This window comes from Cornus florida, unplaced genomic scaffold (genome assembly GCF_030987335.1).
Source record: "Cornus florida cultivar Cherokee Brave unplaced genomic scaffold, ASM3098733v1 CherokeeBrave_3.0.0_Hap2_Chr08, whole genome shotgun sequence".
NCBI lineage: Eukaryota > Viridiplantae > Streptophyta > Magnoliopsida > Cornales > Cornaceae > Cornus > Cornus florida.
Window position 1 is genome coordinate 26,941,483 of NW_026775578.1, and position 16,276 is coordinate 26,957,758.

At 36.3% G+C, this 16,276-nt stretch overlaps 1 long non-coding RNA gene and 1 pseudogene across 1 annotated transcript; one reads left to right on the top strand and one right to left on the bottom strand.

Moving 5' to 3' along the window:
* Window positions 1-3,764: 3,764 nt before the first annotated feature.
* On the bottom strand, window positions 3,765-6,759 carry LOC132270953 (heat shock cognate 70 kDa protein 2-like; annotated as a pseudogene).
* Window positions 6,760-8,066: 1,307 nt separating this feature from the next.
* Window positions 8,067-11,456, top strand: LOC132270957 (uncharacterized). The gene is made up of 2 exons (XR_009469613.1): window positions 8,067-8,730; window positions 10,849-11,456. It is a non-coding gene; the product is annotated as an uncharacterized LOC132270957 (long non-coding RNA).
* Window positions 11,457-16,276: the final 4,820 nt, after the last annotated feature.

Consider the following 16,276-nt stretch of genomic DNA (forward strand, 5'->3'; position numbering starts at 1 on the left):
TCGCTAATGGGCTCAGGTCATGGGTGCAATATCTGAAGCCTCACAATTGTCACTACAACAAAACAGGCTTTTAGCGTCGAAAAATTTCGTAGCAAAATATACTAATTTCATAGCAAAATGTCATTTATGACGAAAGTATTTCATGGCATGGGCCGTAGCAATATGTGGCATCGGGATAGTATAATGCTAGGAAAATATATTTCCCTAGCAAATAATCATTTATTTACTACAAAATATTTTCCATCTATAATACACTTATTTGTTACGAATTATTTTCGTCACTAATACAATAGTTTACTATAAAATATTTCCATCACTAATACGCTTATTTGCTACGAATTATTTGTCACAAATACTTTAATTTACTACAAAATGATTCCGTCACTAATACACTTATTTGTTACAAATTATTTTTGTCACTAATATATTAATTTACTACAAAATATTTTCATTACTTATATAATTATTTGCTATGAATTATTTTTATCATTGATACCATTATTTGTTACAAATTCCTATCATTCTCCATGAAAAAATTCAATAGCAAATAATAGTATTTTCTTCGCGACGAAATCGATTTTTGTAGCAAATGAGTAATTACTACAACTATATTCGTAACAAATATCAATTTTATTTTTTAAAAAAATATTAAATTTGTGATTATACAAATTTTATATAATCATAAATTATATATTTTACTAGTACATTGTCATTCCATGCCCCAAATAGTATTAGTAATTAAAAATAATAAAAAGTTTCATTCTCTAGCAAGCTAACATTTAGACTATGAGTTGTGCAGCAGAATAGATTGTGGAAATTTTGAGTTTTTATTGAGAGATGATTTAATCACGTGTTTCTCTATTCAATTTACTCTACTAAAATTATCGGTTAATTAAACAATTGCCTGCAAATTAAAAGCGAACAAAATTTAGAATGACAACGGATTTTAGCGAGGAAAACAATTAAAAAACCTCGAGGTTTTGTGTGATATCCAATCGTAAAAAGATCAATTATATATGAAGCAAAGTACACCGAACTTTGACTCAGACTCAAACCCCTTTGCTCTATCAATAGTCATGAACAAATAGATGGAGTCAAATTCTAGTTTTCCAAATTAATGAAGTATTCTTAAATGCTGACTTGGACATGGATTTTTACTGTAGATTATTTTTTGATTCCCAAACTGCCCATCTATATTGTTGCGAAATGACTCAACCACCCAACTCTCCAATAATTCCTCAATCAAAGCAATATTTACTTTCTGAAATGAACATGGGTTGCTTCAAGGTGAGAGATGAGGTAGGGGCGGCGGAGGAGGAGGACGACAGTGGTGGACGGTGGTGCCGACGTTAGGTGGAAGAAGTGGCACAAATCTGTTGACTATGGCGTGGTCGGACTGTCCGTCCTTGGGATGAACGAAGCTTCCATTAGAGTACACTCAAAGACCCATTTACCAAGTTTTCATGGGGCCCCTAGGAGCCCATTGAAGAGAGAAACTCTCTATCAACTCCAACGCTTCCTTGACATCCTCTCTCTGTTGGGAAACGTGCAAGTTTTAAAAACTTTTCGAGGGATTTTGATTCATAGATCTTGATTCATCACATAGAGACAAGTTTTATGCAAAAATAAAAATATGATGTATCATTCAATTAATGGATTGAATACTTACATCAAAGGTCTGAGTAAACCTTTAAAACTTTCCTCTAAAGTGAATGTTCTCACTTATTGTAGATCCCTTAGCAAGATGCCTTCTCTTTGGATCTCCATCTTCTTGGTAATTATTTTGCCTTTAGAAATTACTCATAAGCCTCCATGAATTACCTTGGAAAACTAGGCTTGTGGGAGCCTCCATTAGATGAGAACATAAACCCTAATTTTCTAGAGAGAGAAAATTTATTCCCTTTTTCCTTCTCATAAAAATTACCCCCTAAAATATACATAGACCATGTATATTTATAGGCAACATAAAAATAAAGAAAAGGAAACAACAAATCCTTCTCCATCTCTAATTCATATGTCTCAAATCTAATATGATTCCAATATCAAGTTGGGCTATGAGTGAGAATCCATTGGGCCTATTATTTTATTGGCTATAATGAATTAATAATTGGCCCGGTCCATGGACCCAATTCAATTAATTCATAAATTAATTTCTACTCCACTAAAAGAAATTAATTGAACTCCAATTAAATAATAAATAACCTCCAAGTCAATATTGCACTTTGACCCCTCTATGCATAATTAGTTATCGGATAAATAAAGCCATCAATCCGACTACTTAATTAATATATCTATTTTGGTACCTCTGATTATTTCTGGCTCGATCACAATAAAACATTTGTTTGACAAAAATAATAATTTAAATAAATAAATATATAATAAATCATTTTGTCTAAAACCACACGAAGGCCTTCGAATTTACTTTGTGATCAACCATAATCAATACAAAATAAATACAAGTAGCAATGATGCAAATATTGAAAATATAACCCTCTAACTATTAATTACATAACTACCCAAAGTGTCGGTCTAAGGATCCCGAAGAATTCGCCGAACAAATCAAAGTAATTATTAATTAATAAAAGAGTCTATACTTTTCTCATGCTTAAGAGTCAAATGCCATGACGGTGATAGGGAGTAATTGCATACGACGGCTCTCGCAATATATCTTCACCTAACACGGATCCAGTTCAAGTCTTAATTAATTATGAGTCCATCCATAATTACCGACTGTGAACAATTTATAATTACTATTTATATATCATGCATTGATTGCCATCACATACATATATATAAATATTTCTTGTAATTACATGGACACTAACAATTTCATAGTGAATCGAAACATAATACATTGAATTCACCAATTATATAAATCATAAATATTTCAGATATGTCAGGAACATATGTCACTATAATCCAGATAGGAATTTGCTATGTCAAGGTATATAAATCCCAACACTCTCACCACAGCTGACAAGGGGATTATGAATAGAAATTTATTCAAAAACAAACATTTCCAATGGAGCTCAAAAAAGCAAAATGTGAGGGAGATGGATTGGCGCATAAATCTAGAGAGAGTAAGGGAGTTTTATGAAATGGATTTCAAGTCTCAGTTCAATGGGTCCGTATCCACAATCAATCTCACTGTTTTATCACCACTATCGCTATCATCCTCCGTCACAAAAATCAGAAATGGGTTTTTAATTGAAACTACACAAAAAAAAAAAAACATAACCACCTTCACCCAACAAGAAATCGCTCGAACAAGTCCGGTCCAAATGACTGTGCCAAGTCCTCATTGATGCAAGTCGACAAAGAATGACTCAAATCCGAGAATGACAGGCGGCAAAAGGACGGTAAGGGCTCCACGTTCTTAGAAAAATCCAACCGGGAGGACCGGCACCGGCTAAAATTACCGAAAATTATATGGTCTTCCACTGAACAACAATTTGCAGTTATGGGACTTTCTAACCTTTTCTGGCACCATTGCAAACTCCTGTGGGGCCCTAGTTTATTGTGCTTAAACTCAAGATGTCGGTACAACTAAGGACTTTGGGAACTAAATTTAATTTCAGGACTTTGGCAACTAAATTTAATTTCAGAACCATCCCCAAAATGCCAATATTGTTGTTAATTGGTTACAAACTGAACAAACCATTGCTTGTTTGCAGCTCCTTCCATATAATAAGTTATTGGACAAAGAAAATATTATCAAAGAAAAACTTGTCTCCATTAAAGTAGATTCATCAACCAGAAAATAATATAGACTTCCCACCAGTAAAATCCCTCAAAACAACCACTACCCAAAACATCAAACACCAAAAAATATTAAGTATAATCTCCTTAAAAAATATTAACTACTTAATCAACCTCCTCAATCTTAGGGCCTGCAACACTTCCACCGGCCGAGGGTCCATCTTCAGCCATGCCACCAGCCATGTCAGGTCATCCGCCACCAGCCTGGTACATCTTGGCAATGATGGGGTGGCAGATGCTCTCAATCTCCTTCATCTCCAAAACATCAAACACCAAAAAATATTAAGTATAATCTCCTTAAAAAATATTAACTACTTAATCAACCTCCTCAATCTTAGGGCCTGCAACACTTCCACCGGCCGAGGGTCCATCTTCAGCCATGCCACCAGCCATGTCAGGTCATCCGCCACCAGCCTGGTACATCTTGGCAATGATGGGGTGGCAGATGCTCTCAATCTCCTTCATCTTGTCCTCAAACTCATTTGCCTCTGCAAGCTGGTTTCCTTCCAACCATTGAATGATCTCGTCAATAGCATCTTCAATTCTCTTCTTGTCTTCCGGTGAGAGATTAGAACTGATCTTTTCATCCTTCACATTGTTCCTCATCCTATACACGCAATCCTCCAAAGTATTCTTGGCCTCAGCCCTTTTCTTGTAGTCCTCATCTTCAGACTTGTACTTCTCAGCTTCCTGAAGCATCTTCTTAATCTCTTTCTTGGACAACCTGTTCTCTTCATTAGTGATAGTGATATTGTTCTTTTGACCAGTGCTCTTGTCCTCAGCCGAGACATTCAAGATAGCATTGGCATCAATGTCAAAGCAGACGTTGATAACTGGAACTTTTCTAGGGGAAGGAGGAATGCCAGAGCACAAATTTGCCCAACAAGTGGTTGTCGCTTGTTCTTGTTCTCTCACCCTCGTACACTTGAAACAAGATCCTAGACTGGTTATCCGCGGCGGTAGTGAACCGCTTGTCCTTCTTGGTAGGAATTGTAGTGTTTCTTGGAACCACAAGAGACATGACACCTCCATCAATTTGCATGCCTAGGGACAGAGGGGTTACATCCAACAGCGACAGCTCCTGGTACTCACCACTCAAGATTGCAGCTTGCACGGCGGCACCATAAGCAACAGCCTCATCTGGGTGAATGCTCTTACACAGCTCCTTCCCATTGAAGAAGTCCTGCAATAGATGCTGAACCTTTGGAATTCTAGTAGAGCCACCGACAAGACTACGTCGTGGACACTGCTCTTGTCCATCTTGGCATCCCTCAAACACTTTTCAACAGTCTCCACACACTCCCTAAAGAAATCCATGTTTAGGTCCTCAAATTTGGCACGAGTAATGCTTGGGTAGAAATCAGTTCCCTCATGCAATGAATCAATCTCAATGGTTGTCCAGATAGCTGATGAAAGAGTCCTCTTTGCCCTCTCACAAGCAGCTCTCAACCTCATAATAGCTCTAGGGCTTCCACTGATGTCTTTATTGTGCTTTCTCTTGAATTCCTGAACCAAATGGTTCACCATGCGGTTATCAAAGTCTGCTCCTCCAAGGTGAGTGTCACCAGAAGTAGCCTTCACTTCAATGACACCCGTCACCTTAATGGTGACAAGAGAAACATCAAAAGTGCCACCGCCAAGGTCAAAGATAAGCACATTCTTCTTGCCCACACTTGCAGCTCTTCTGTCAAAACCGTAAGCAATGGCAGCAGCAGTGGGCTCATTGATGATACGAATGACATTGAGGCCGGCAATGACTCCGGCATCCTAAGTGGCCTGACGCTGAGAGTCATTGAAATAAGCAGGGACAGTGATGACTGCATTCTTAACTGTGGAGCCGAGATAGGCCTCAGCAATATCACGCATCCTAGTGAGAACCATGGATGAGATCTCTTCAGCAACGAACTGTTTCTCCTCGCCCATGTAGTTTACCACAATCATTGGCTTATCACTGAGACCAGCAATGACTTTGAATGGCCAGTGCTCCATATCACCCTGAACTGATGCATCACTGAACTTCCTACCAATCAATCGTTTCGCATCTGGAATTCAGAAAAACACAATACTTTATGAACCATAAAACAGATTAGAGCAATAAAAAGTCCAAATATTATCCGTCTCCCATCATCAATATTCTATGAAATTAGTTTTTTACATTGTTATAGCAATTTTTCCTTTCCGTGCTAAAATGACTAATGCAAGAATGAATAACAAAGGAAAAAAAAAAACACATTTAGAACAGACTAGATGTATGATCTCTCTTTTCAAAGATTGGAGATTGATAAGTCCTGCTTGTAAGCGTGCATATGTTTAGCTATTGGAGTATTAATGCTAAGACAACATGATTCTTTACAAATATTTCTATTCAAAATAAGCCATTCAATCCAATTTGTAACCAAACTTCACTAAATTTATGCAAAAGCCAATATAAATTTTTATATATATAGCCCAAATATAATAATAATAATAATTTATTATATACCCATTAGTTGAAAGGTAAAATCAAAATTACAGAAGCTATACAAATCAGAAATTAATTATTTACATAAATGAAAACAAATATTTAGTGTTAATACCGTTAAATTAAAATTTACTCAGTATCAAAGTCGAACCCTCGACTACAGAATTCACATATATTTAAACAGTACTCAATAGTTAACACAGAATATATATGTATCTGTACCGAAGACGGTGTTGATAGGGTTCCGAGGACTTGGTACTTGGCGGCGTCGCCGATGAGGCGCTCGGTGTCGTTGAAGGCGACGTAAGACGGTATCGTGTTATTACCCTGATTGTTGACAATTATTTCGACGCGTTCGCAGAATGGGCCGAATGAGCAAAACACTCCGACGCATGAGTACGTCGTCCCCAAATCGATTCCAATCGCCCGACCTCCTCCTTTTCCGGCCATTGATTTGGAACAATGATGCAGAATCCAGCAAAAACTGGAGAGAGAGAGTGTAGCGGATTAGGGTCTAGATTGTTGAGGAAGGATTGAAGTGCCGCACTATCACCGCCGATCCTTGCATCGCCCGGTGGATTGTTTTGGTAAGTGTTATAGTACAAGATTCTACCTTTCACTTTTAGCCGTACGACTTAAGAAGTCCAGTTCGTGGGACCGGGGAGACACGTTGGTTTTATAGAAAATTGAGCAAAATATATTTAAAAATAAATTACTAAACAATTTAATTCGAACATAATTCGTTGAATAATCGTGTCAAGAACCATCAACACTAACACAACCTATTTGTTAAACACAGGGACGAAGCCAATTAAGGCACAGAGGAGGCACATGCCCCCAGCCCTTGCTCTAGCTTATTATACATAGGTACAAATTTCTCTATATACATATATTTATATAATAATTTTTAATAGTGTTCCCCTGAAATTTTCAAATTCTTTTAATTTCCTTTTGAAAAAAAAAAAGAAGTTACATATATTCCCCTCCTTCAAGTATACCATATATTTTTTCTTTTCTAATTTTTTTTTTCCTTTTCAAAAAATTTCTTTTTTCATTTATGTATAATTATGTATGTTTCTGTTTTTTTTACTTATTTCTTTTTGTCGATGATATTTGTGATTGTATTTAATTAAAATATAATTAATCAATATTTTGATTCTTATATTTGTAATTATATTTTTTTTCATAGTATTTATTTAGCATATTATTTTATAACTATTTTTTTTTTATTTGCCTTTTAATTTAAAAAAATTATATTTGCCATATTTATTGATTTTTTTTTTTTTTTTTTTTTTTTTCAACAAGTCCATTGTATCCCTTTTGAAATAAAATCTTGGCTCCCGCCCTGGTTAAACATGTAACCCGTTTAATAAAATCAAATAATATTATTTAAATTATTAATAATACTTAAACAATTATTAAATATTAAAAAAATATAAGTTTCAATTTAACCAAATTATTAAATAATCACTAATCTACAAAAGAATAAATGATAAGATACAAGTTTAGATAGTTATTTTGGAACTTAAATAAGAATTTATTTATGTTACTTATAATTAAACAGGTTGAATCCCTCAACCCAAACACGACACGATTAACTAAACGGGTTAATCGTGTCGAACCGTTTATAACCTGAATCCATTTAAAATAACCCAAATTCGTTTAACTCGTGTCGTCTTCAAGTCGTTTTACGGGTAGTATCAAACTTTGTCATACCTAATAAAAAGTAACAAAAGACTTCGGATTTTTCTTTTTAAGTAATTAATTAAACGGTACAAAATTATATATATTTTCTTTGATTGCAGTAAATAGTTTTCGATAATGGAGTATTGCGAACTCTTTATCCAATATTCAATAAGAAAAAAATGGAATAAATTACAATGACCTACTTCGACATTTGGCCTAAATATAAATAAATTTGATATTAGTTATTTTTTTGCAAAGACTTCCTTGTGTCAAATGTAGTTATTTTTTGGAGTGATGTCATTAACCTACCCTTATTATTATATTGTTAAAAAAAAAAAAAAAAAAAAAATGTCCGTGAATTGAAAATGATCATTTTTCTCACTACATTGGCCTTACAATTGGCCAAATTATGTATGGGACAGAGTATTTGGAACGGTTTAAAAATTGTCTCAGAGTCTGGTTTTTGGGACAACGAAGTTGTTAACCCACTTTCTCTCTCTTCTCATTATCATCTCTCTCACTCTACAACTTAACCTAATGTCATATATCGTCTATCTACTCTCTCTGTACAGCCGACGCCGCACCAGTTGCAACTATTTCACGCCGGCCAGGTCGGCTTGCCACACTCTTCTCGGCTTGGAGCGACATACATACGAAAAACAAAGGCTAAGAAGGAATTCATTTGTAGAAGCATAGTGAGGAGGATTGATTGAATTTGGAAGGTCTGCTTTTTCGCTGCTTCTAATTTCTCTCATGTCAATCGGAGCTCACTCTCTCTCTCTCTCTCTCGATCGGTGATCGGTGATTGAAATCGACAACTATCCGTAAGTTTTCGCAATCATTCTTACTGTTATTATGTGCATAATTTCTTCAATGGCCTCCACCTGCCACGTCCTTTCCACTTTCCCATTCAATTTTCCAATTTATTGTTTGTTTCCTGAGAAAACACCTCATATACATACATACATATATGCCTGCATATGGTTTGGCATTGACTGATCGAATTATTTTATTTCTAATTTAAAACCATTAAAGAATTAACAGTTTTACGAGCCCAATCCTCTCCCAATCCCAAAGCTTTACGAGCTTGTTCATCAGATGCAGAAAGCACATATGGAAGGGTTGGAAGTACGCCTCAAATTGTTTAACTTTTTCATTGGTATCGTAGTTGTATAGATCCAGCAAAAATCCAGTGTTCACGCGCTATAAACTTGGCTGATCTTACTACAAACACATACACAAAGTTGAAATGTAAAGACTAAAGACTAGAGTGAATTGTGTTAGATGAAAGGGAAAATGCAAACAAAAAATGTGGTGATTGTATTCTTGGTGAGTAAAGAGGTTATTCCTTTCTGCAGAGAAAATTTTTGCATCTGTTTTTCCCCAATCTTACGGTTCAATATTCAATAATATGAATTAATAGAAAGAAAATTTAATCTCACTATTTCATATTCTTTAGCTTTATAAGCATACATGAATGTATGGAGAGTAATTTTAACATAGCAGTATCTTTATAATATATATAAAATAAGGTCCAGGTCTGGTCTGGTCCCTTCTAACTTGGTATGCAGATCGAAGGAAACCAGTTCTTCTTCGGTTGGGTAAAACCTAAAACCTGGTGGCAGATAGTCCATTGACTCCATTGAAACCTCTTTCTCTTTTAATTTTCACACTAAAACCACTCTTCTCTCTGCAATTTATCTATTTGTGTTTGGTTTTGTGTTTCATTTCAACGTATGGCTTGGTTTTCTATCTGTGTTGAGGCTGTAGAAATGGAAATTGACGAAACATTATTAGTATTAGTATTCTTGTTTTTGGCATTGTCTTGATTGAATGTTAATGCAAGTGCACCAACCTTGAATATGGTGCATCAGACTCCTATTCCTTTTGCTTACCATCATATCAAAAAATTAAAGGGAGATAAAATATATATATATCCTTACAAAGAACTATTTTTCTGTTGGCTTAATTCCAAAAGTTATGTCATCTTGGAATGTCTGCTGATCACTGCATCTAAAATTCCATTGACAATGCAACAAGGAATCGTTCCAGAACAAAGGCTTTACATTACTTGATCATAGAATCAATCTTGTATTAAGCATTGGAGTTTAATGCTGCATCTGTTGGCTTCACTTTTGCTTGTTTAATAAAAAATATTATAGATATATATTGCCTACCTGACTTCCAGTAAGTCTTGTTTGTTTCGCGAGCAAGAGTTTGTCCGAATCCTTGGGATAACTAAAAACCAGTTGCGGGAAAATTTAGTAACAAAACAAAGATAGAGAACAATTAAATTGTGCATTTATAGAAATTTCAAAAGAGTAGTTGACATTGGTTTTGATAATACTTACGGGTGGAGGAAGTGTTCAAAGAGATTATTCACAACAAAGTGGTTCACAACTTTGTTTGGGATTCTGTTTCTTGGATATCTCTCTAAGTTTCAAGTTTATAGTGTGTAAGTAGAATGATTCTTAGTGAAGTTATCAATGTCATTTTGTTTGCTGGACTAATTTTTTTCCATGATAGATTTGAGTTTTCATTTTTCATGTGCTGAATATGAGATTAAGTTCAAGTTTTGATGTTCTAGTTTTTTGATTGAATACTCGTGTTTGATATGACCATATGCATTTTCAGTTTGATGTTTATGTCCCATACCAGCTTTTGTTTAATTGGCATATGAACTTGTACAAAATATTTTTGATGCATCTTTCAGAGTACTTACTGTAGTATTACATATACTTATAAATAGTTCTAGCATCTCGATTTTAGTAAAAGTATGATGTGTTGGTGGATGAGTGATGAAAATTTAAAGTAAAGTGCTTTGTTAATTGTAGTATGATGTTTATGGAGATGGCTGATAATTGTTCTTCAATTAATTTACTTCATTGATCCATCTGTTTATGTGCTTCATTGATAATTGTTCTTCATTTTGCAAAATGCAGGAAAAAATGGTGGCCCAATCATTAGATCCATCTGTTTATGTGGATGCTAGTAGTTTCAGTCCTGGTGGATGAGCAGATTTTGGAGAACTGTCTTGGAACAGGAAAGGGTACATATTTCCGTGGCTTGGGTTATGGAAAGAAGGCTCCTTCAGCATCCTCAAGACCTAAGAGGAAGGCAAATGCAGAGTGGGAGGCAGAGTTGAAGCTGAAAGGAGGAAGTCTAATAGAGCTGAACAAAAATGTGATGAAATGTTGGAATCCATAAATGATTTGAAGGCAACAGTGAAAGGTATCTTGGAGAATCAAAGGGTGTCTTCTCCTCAATTCATGTTCACACCATTCGGCGGATATCGTCCTGCACTTGGCAGCCCACAGCAGCAGCAACCTCCTTATGGATCTTTTGGCAGCCTATTAAATAATCCGCAGCCACCGAAGTTTGGCCTATATGGTCTGTACACATCACTTAACCCCGACTCACCAACAAATGACGAATGATTCCAACTATGTTATTGATTTTTACATATAATGCTATTAGGTGTTGATTTGACCATAATTGATATCACTTTGTTTTTTAATTAATGGTTATTAAATTTATTTTTTTGTATTAATTTTGACTTTACATTTACGTTCACGAGTGAGCAATGGATATAAGATATTACAGGCAGGAAAAAAAAAAATTGGACTACTGAAATAGTAGCTAGGCATACCACCATTAAAATAATAATAAAAGTAATAATAAAAAAATAAAAATAGGGACAAAGAATTTCGTCCCAAATACTTAATTGGGACATAAAAATAATCATCCCAAATACTTAATTGGGACAAAAACATCCGTTCCAAACACTAAATTGGGACATAAAAACAAACGTCCCAAATATGGGCAGAAAAACATCCGTCCCAAAACTTTTTTATTCTGTCTCAATTATACTGTCCCTAAAGCCCTTTTGGGAGTGACATTAACCATCCCTAAAAGGTAATAGGGTCGATTTTTAGTCCTTTTAGGGACAATTTTTTTTTGTCCCTAATAACTAAAATTCTTGTAGATGCAAGTAGAGTATTATAAGTCTTTAATCTTTATTTTTGGTGCAAACAATGACCTGGATACTGAAAAGACTAAACTACCCCTATGCAACATAATAAAAAGTAATTAAATGTAAATTACTAAAGTACCCCTCTCTTCATCTTTTTTGTTTGTCTCCGGCACCCACCTCCCACCATGGCCACCACCAGACTGATCTGGAGCTTCGTCGAGGTGGGTCGTCGTTGCTTATAGCATTGTTGGACTGCACTCGGTTATAGCTTGAAGTTTCACCGGACTGAGAAGCATGTAGTTTTGTCTATTGGGGCTTGTTGCAGGAAAAAATGGAGGTTTATGCCCTTGGAGCATGCCAGACTGTTCGCTGAAGTTTTGTGCTACTCTGAAGCTCACCGGATTGAGGTCTCTTAGAAGTGAGAATTTCATAGAGGGTTTTGGTGAATCTTCCAAACATAACTCATACAATTCCCTTTCTCTTTCATCTTTAATGACACCGTTTACATCACAAGGACGCATTTGGTTGCTCTACAATGGTGATAGAGTGTCGAATGGTTTGGAACCCAGATACCCATTTCCCTAAAACCCTCACTATAAAGTTCTTGGCGATGGCTTAAGGTTCGCCAACGTAGCCCAAATACCACTTCGATTTCTCAGGTAAAGTTGTGGGTTTTATTCTCTTTATGGGCAATTTTAATCGTATTTGGAGTTGTGGGTTCTTGGTATGAACCAATATAAGAATTAGTTTTAGAGGAATTAGGTTTCTTTCTTTTAGTGGTTATTATAAGTGTTTGTTTGAAGTTCCAAATAAGGTTTAACCTTTATTTGATGAAATTAGTGACCTTCTCTATGAGAACTTTGGATGGCATTCAAACCCATGTAGGAAATCAATCATTTAGGCTTTGTTTGGATACATAGGAGAGAAAAGAAAGAAAAGATAGCAATAATCTCTAATTATGTTTGGATGATAGATAGAAGAGAAAAGAAAATAAATGATAGTATTCTTGTTTGGATATGATAAAGGGGAGAAAAGAAGAGAAATGATAACAATCAAATTACTATCACATACTTTTAAATAGAAGGGTATGAGTGGAATACTAATTTTCTCTTTTTAATTATTGAGGGCAGTTTTAGAATTATGAATATACTACTAAACTTTATCTTTTCTCTCCCTATTTTCTCATTTTTTGAGAGATAGGAAATGAGGGATAAGGTGGGATAGCGATACCTCCATATCCTTTCTTTTCTTTACTTTTAAACCACCCAAACACACTTAAGCTCTATCTTTTCTTTTCTTTCTATATCCCTCCAAATCATCCCATCCAAACGCACTCTTATTGATGTTATTCTTAAGCCTCAATGTGCGTGTGTGTGTGTGTATATATATATATGTAAATAAGGACATTGCCGGAAGAGAGAATGGTGTTTTCAAAATTTTATATTTTAAAAATATCATGTGACTAAATATTTGAAATAGTGATCTTAACCCTTCTTTGTTCATGTTTTCAAACTAATGACTTATATATACAATATAAAGGATAGGCATATATTTGTCCAAAATATAAATATTAAGGGCATTTTTCTTACTTTGCCGTGTATATAATTTATACGCACCTATACAAGACTAAACAAACTCAAAAGAAAAGGTAAATTTAAGGCTAACCTTAAGCGAAAGTTGCTGAAATTGAAACCCATCACCACAGCCGCCAAGCACCACTGTCACCATCACAACCACCACCACCAAGAACCATTACTTTTACTGCCGCCTCCTCTTCCTCCTCTACCACCACGACCACCACCACCACCAAGCACCGTCAAGAACTTTATATGGATTGTTTTGCTAGGATTTTAGTGAAGATTTTACCTTTCACTTTTAGCTGTTGAATTACACTCACAGCTCATATCATAAGGTGATTGAAATTGACCATCACTCGTCAATTGACATCAACATCTCTCCCATTTCTAAGTGGACCTCATGCTCACTACAGCTTGTTTTCTGCAGTGGAGGAAAAAGCTAAAGCTGTTTGTTCTCACTCAAAGCCTATGATTGTAATTCGTCACAAACTGAACAAACCATAGATGTAGTAAAAATGAAAGAAAATATTATCTTGTCTCCATTAAAATAGATCCATCAACCAGAAAATAATATAGACTTAATTCCCATCAATGAAATCCCTCAAAACAGCCACTACCCAAAGCATAAAACAACACAAATATACCCAAGTAAAATCTCTTAATAAATTCAAAAATACTAACGAGTACTTAATCAACCTTGAGGATGCCAAAGACGGCTCGAGCCGGACTTAACCCGCATAATAAAGTCGGGGCCTGGTAATTGACCTGGGCCTAAACTTAGCGTCTACAAAGCAGACCTGGTGTAAGAGGTTGTTGTTGAGGGCCCCCAAAGAGGAATCAGGCCCATAATTGTATAACCTCTAGGATAGGCCCAGCGGTGGAAGTTAGTTAAGAATTCTCTAGAATAATACAAATTGTCTATAAATAGAAGCAAAAAAGAAGGAATAAGGGATCAAAATGTTTAAAGTGTAATGAAACTCTATCAATTAGAGAGAGAAAATTTCTTGCATCTTCAATGGCGCCGTCTGTGGGAACAAAGAAGATTGATGAGTGTTTGATTTAGCTTGATTCGATCTTGAGCAGTTCGTTAGGAAGAAGCTTGATCGCAGAAGGCAGAATCGTGATTGGTGAAATCGCAATTTGTTTTGTCGAGTCTCAATTCCATTTGATTTGGAAAGACTGATAGTTCGATCTACACAGCTCTGGTTTGTACTTGTTCCGGTGAGTTGTGTAGTTGAGAGATTGGTAGAGATCACTGAGTTTGTTGAATTTGCCGGTGGAGCAATCCAGATTCGGACAATTGCAGTCAAAATTCAGCTAAGCTTGAGTCTAGATCTAGTGCGCTCGCATTAGTGAAGCTTAGATCTAATCAATAATTTGTAGTGAATGACTTTGCTTCGATTCGGCATGATGATCGGAGGAGAGAGCTCAAATCTATTGGAGAATGGCCAACAATCGAAGCTCGATGAGTTGATGAATGTGATTGATACATTAAGAAAAAAGAATACCGAACTGCGAGCTAGAATGGAGTGTCGTGAGGCTCCTGCAGTTCCAAGGCCATCTCCGATAATCGAAGCAGTTGTACCGTCCAATGCTGCTAATCATGACGATCTGGGAGGGGAGCATCGCGTGGATCTTCATCGCGACGAAATAATATAGGGTGATCCACCTCCTAACCTCCGGCAGATAGAGGATAGGGAAGGATCTATCCACCAGGATCCGCATCGCGAGTGAATCATGCGAGAAGAAGCCGCAGCGTTTGATCAAAGTCAGGGAAGATTGCGGCGTGATGAAGCAATGGAGGTCGGTCAACATAGAACCTTGTCACCATGGCAAAGAGGATTCATGGAGGAGAGATCGCTCGATTCGCCTTACCGCCCCTCAATGACGACTTATGATTGTAGGAGTTTCGATGGTAGATCCGCTGATCCGAAGATTCCATCACAGTTTTTAAAGGAGAATGAGGCGTTTCGTTCGTCTGCTCTAACGGTTGCCTCTCCATTCACGAACGAGATCTTGAACGCTCCAAATCCAAGGAAATTTTCTATACCTATGTTCATTCTGTTCAATGGAACAACCGATCCGATCAATTATATTTACCATATTTAATTGAAAATTGCTTTGAATACGAATAACGATCCATTGATGTGCAAATGCTTCCCTATAAGCTTGGCTGGTCCAGCCCTCAATTGGTTCAAGAACCTGGCTTAAGGATCAATTGCCAGCTTTTATGACTTGTGTGATAAGTTCATAAGTTAGTATTATGGAAATAAACGCCCGGTAAAAGATGTATCGAGTTTGTTTACAATGAAACAGCATGAGGATGAACGATTCTAGGCCTTTCTCACCAGGTTTAACCTTGTTAAGAGTATGGTTATGGAGTGTCATCCATCAACAGCAGTTCAAGCATTCAAGCTAGCACTGACTCCAGGGACTCCATTTTATATAAGTCTCATGGTGAACACACCGAAGACGATGGATGAGCTGAACGAAAGAGCTAATGGTTTCGTGCGTCTAGAAGAGGAGGAAACAACTAATGCTAGGAAGACGTCTATCATCTCCACAGAGGAGAAATCTAAAGCCAAGATACGGCAGAAGCAAGCTCCGCCGCAGCGTTAGACCTCCTGGAAAGCAAAGAAGAGGCCCAGGGAGGATGACCTGATTACTCCGCTCAAAGTTACGTTGGCGAGGCTCTACCAAGAAAACAAAGATAAGTTTCGTCCTCCCTTGCCAATCCAACAACCTCTCGAACAGAGGGATCGATGTAAACATTGTGCTTTTCATAGTGACTTTAATCATCAGACTAATGAATGCAGGAAC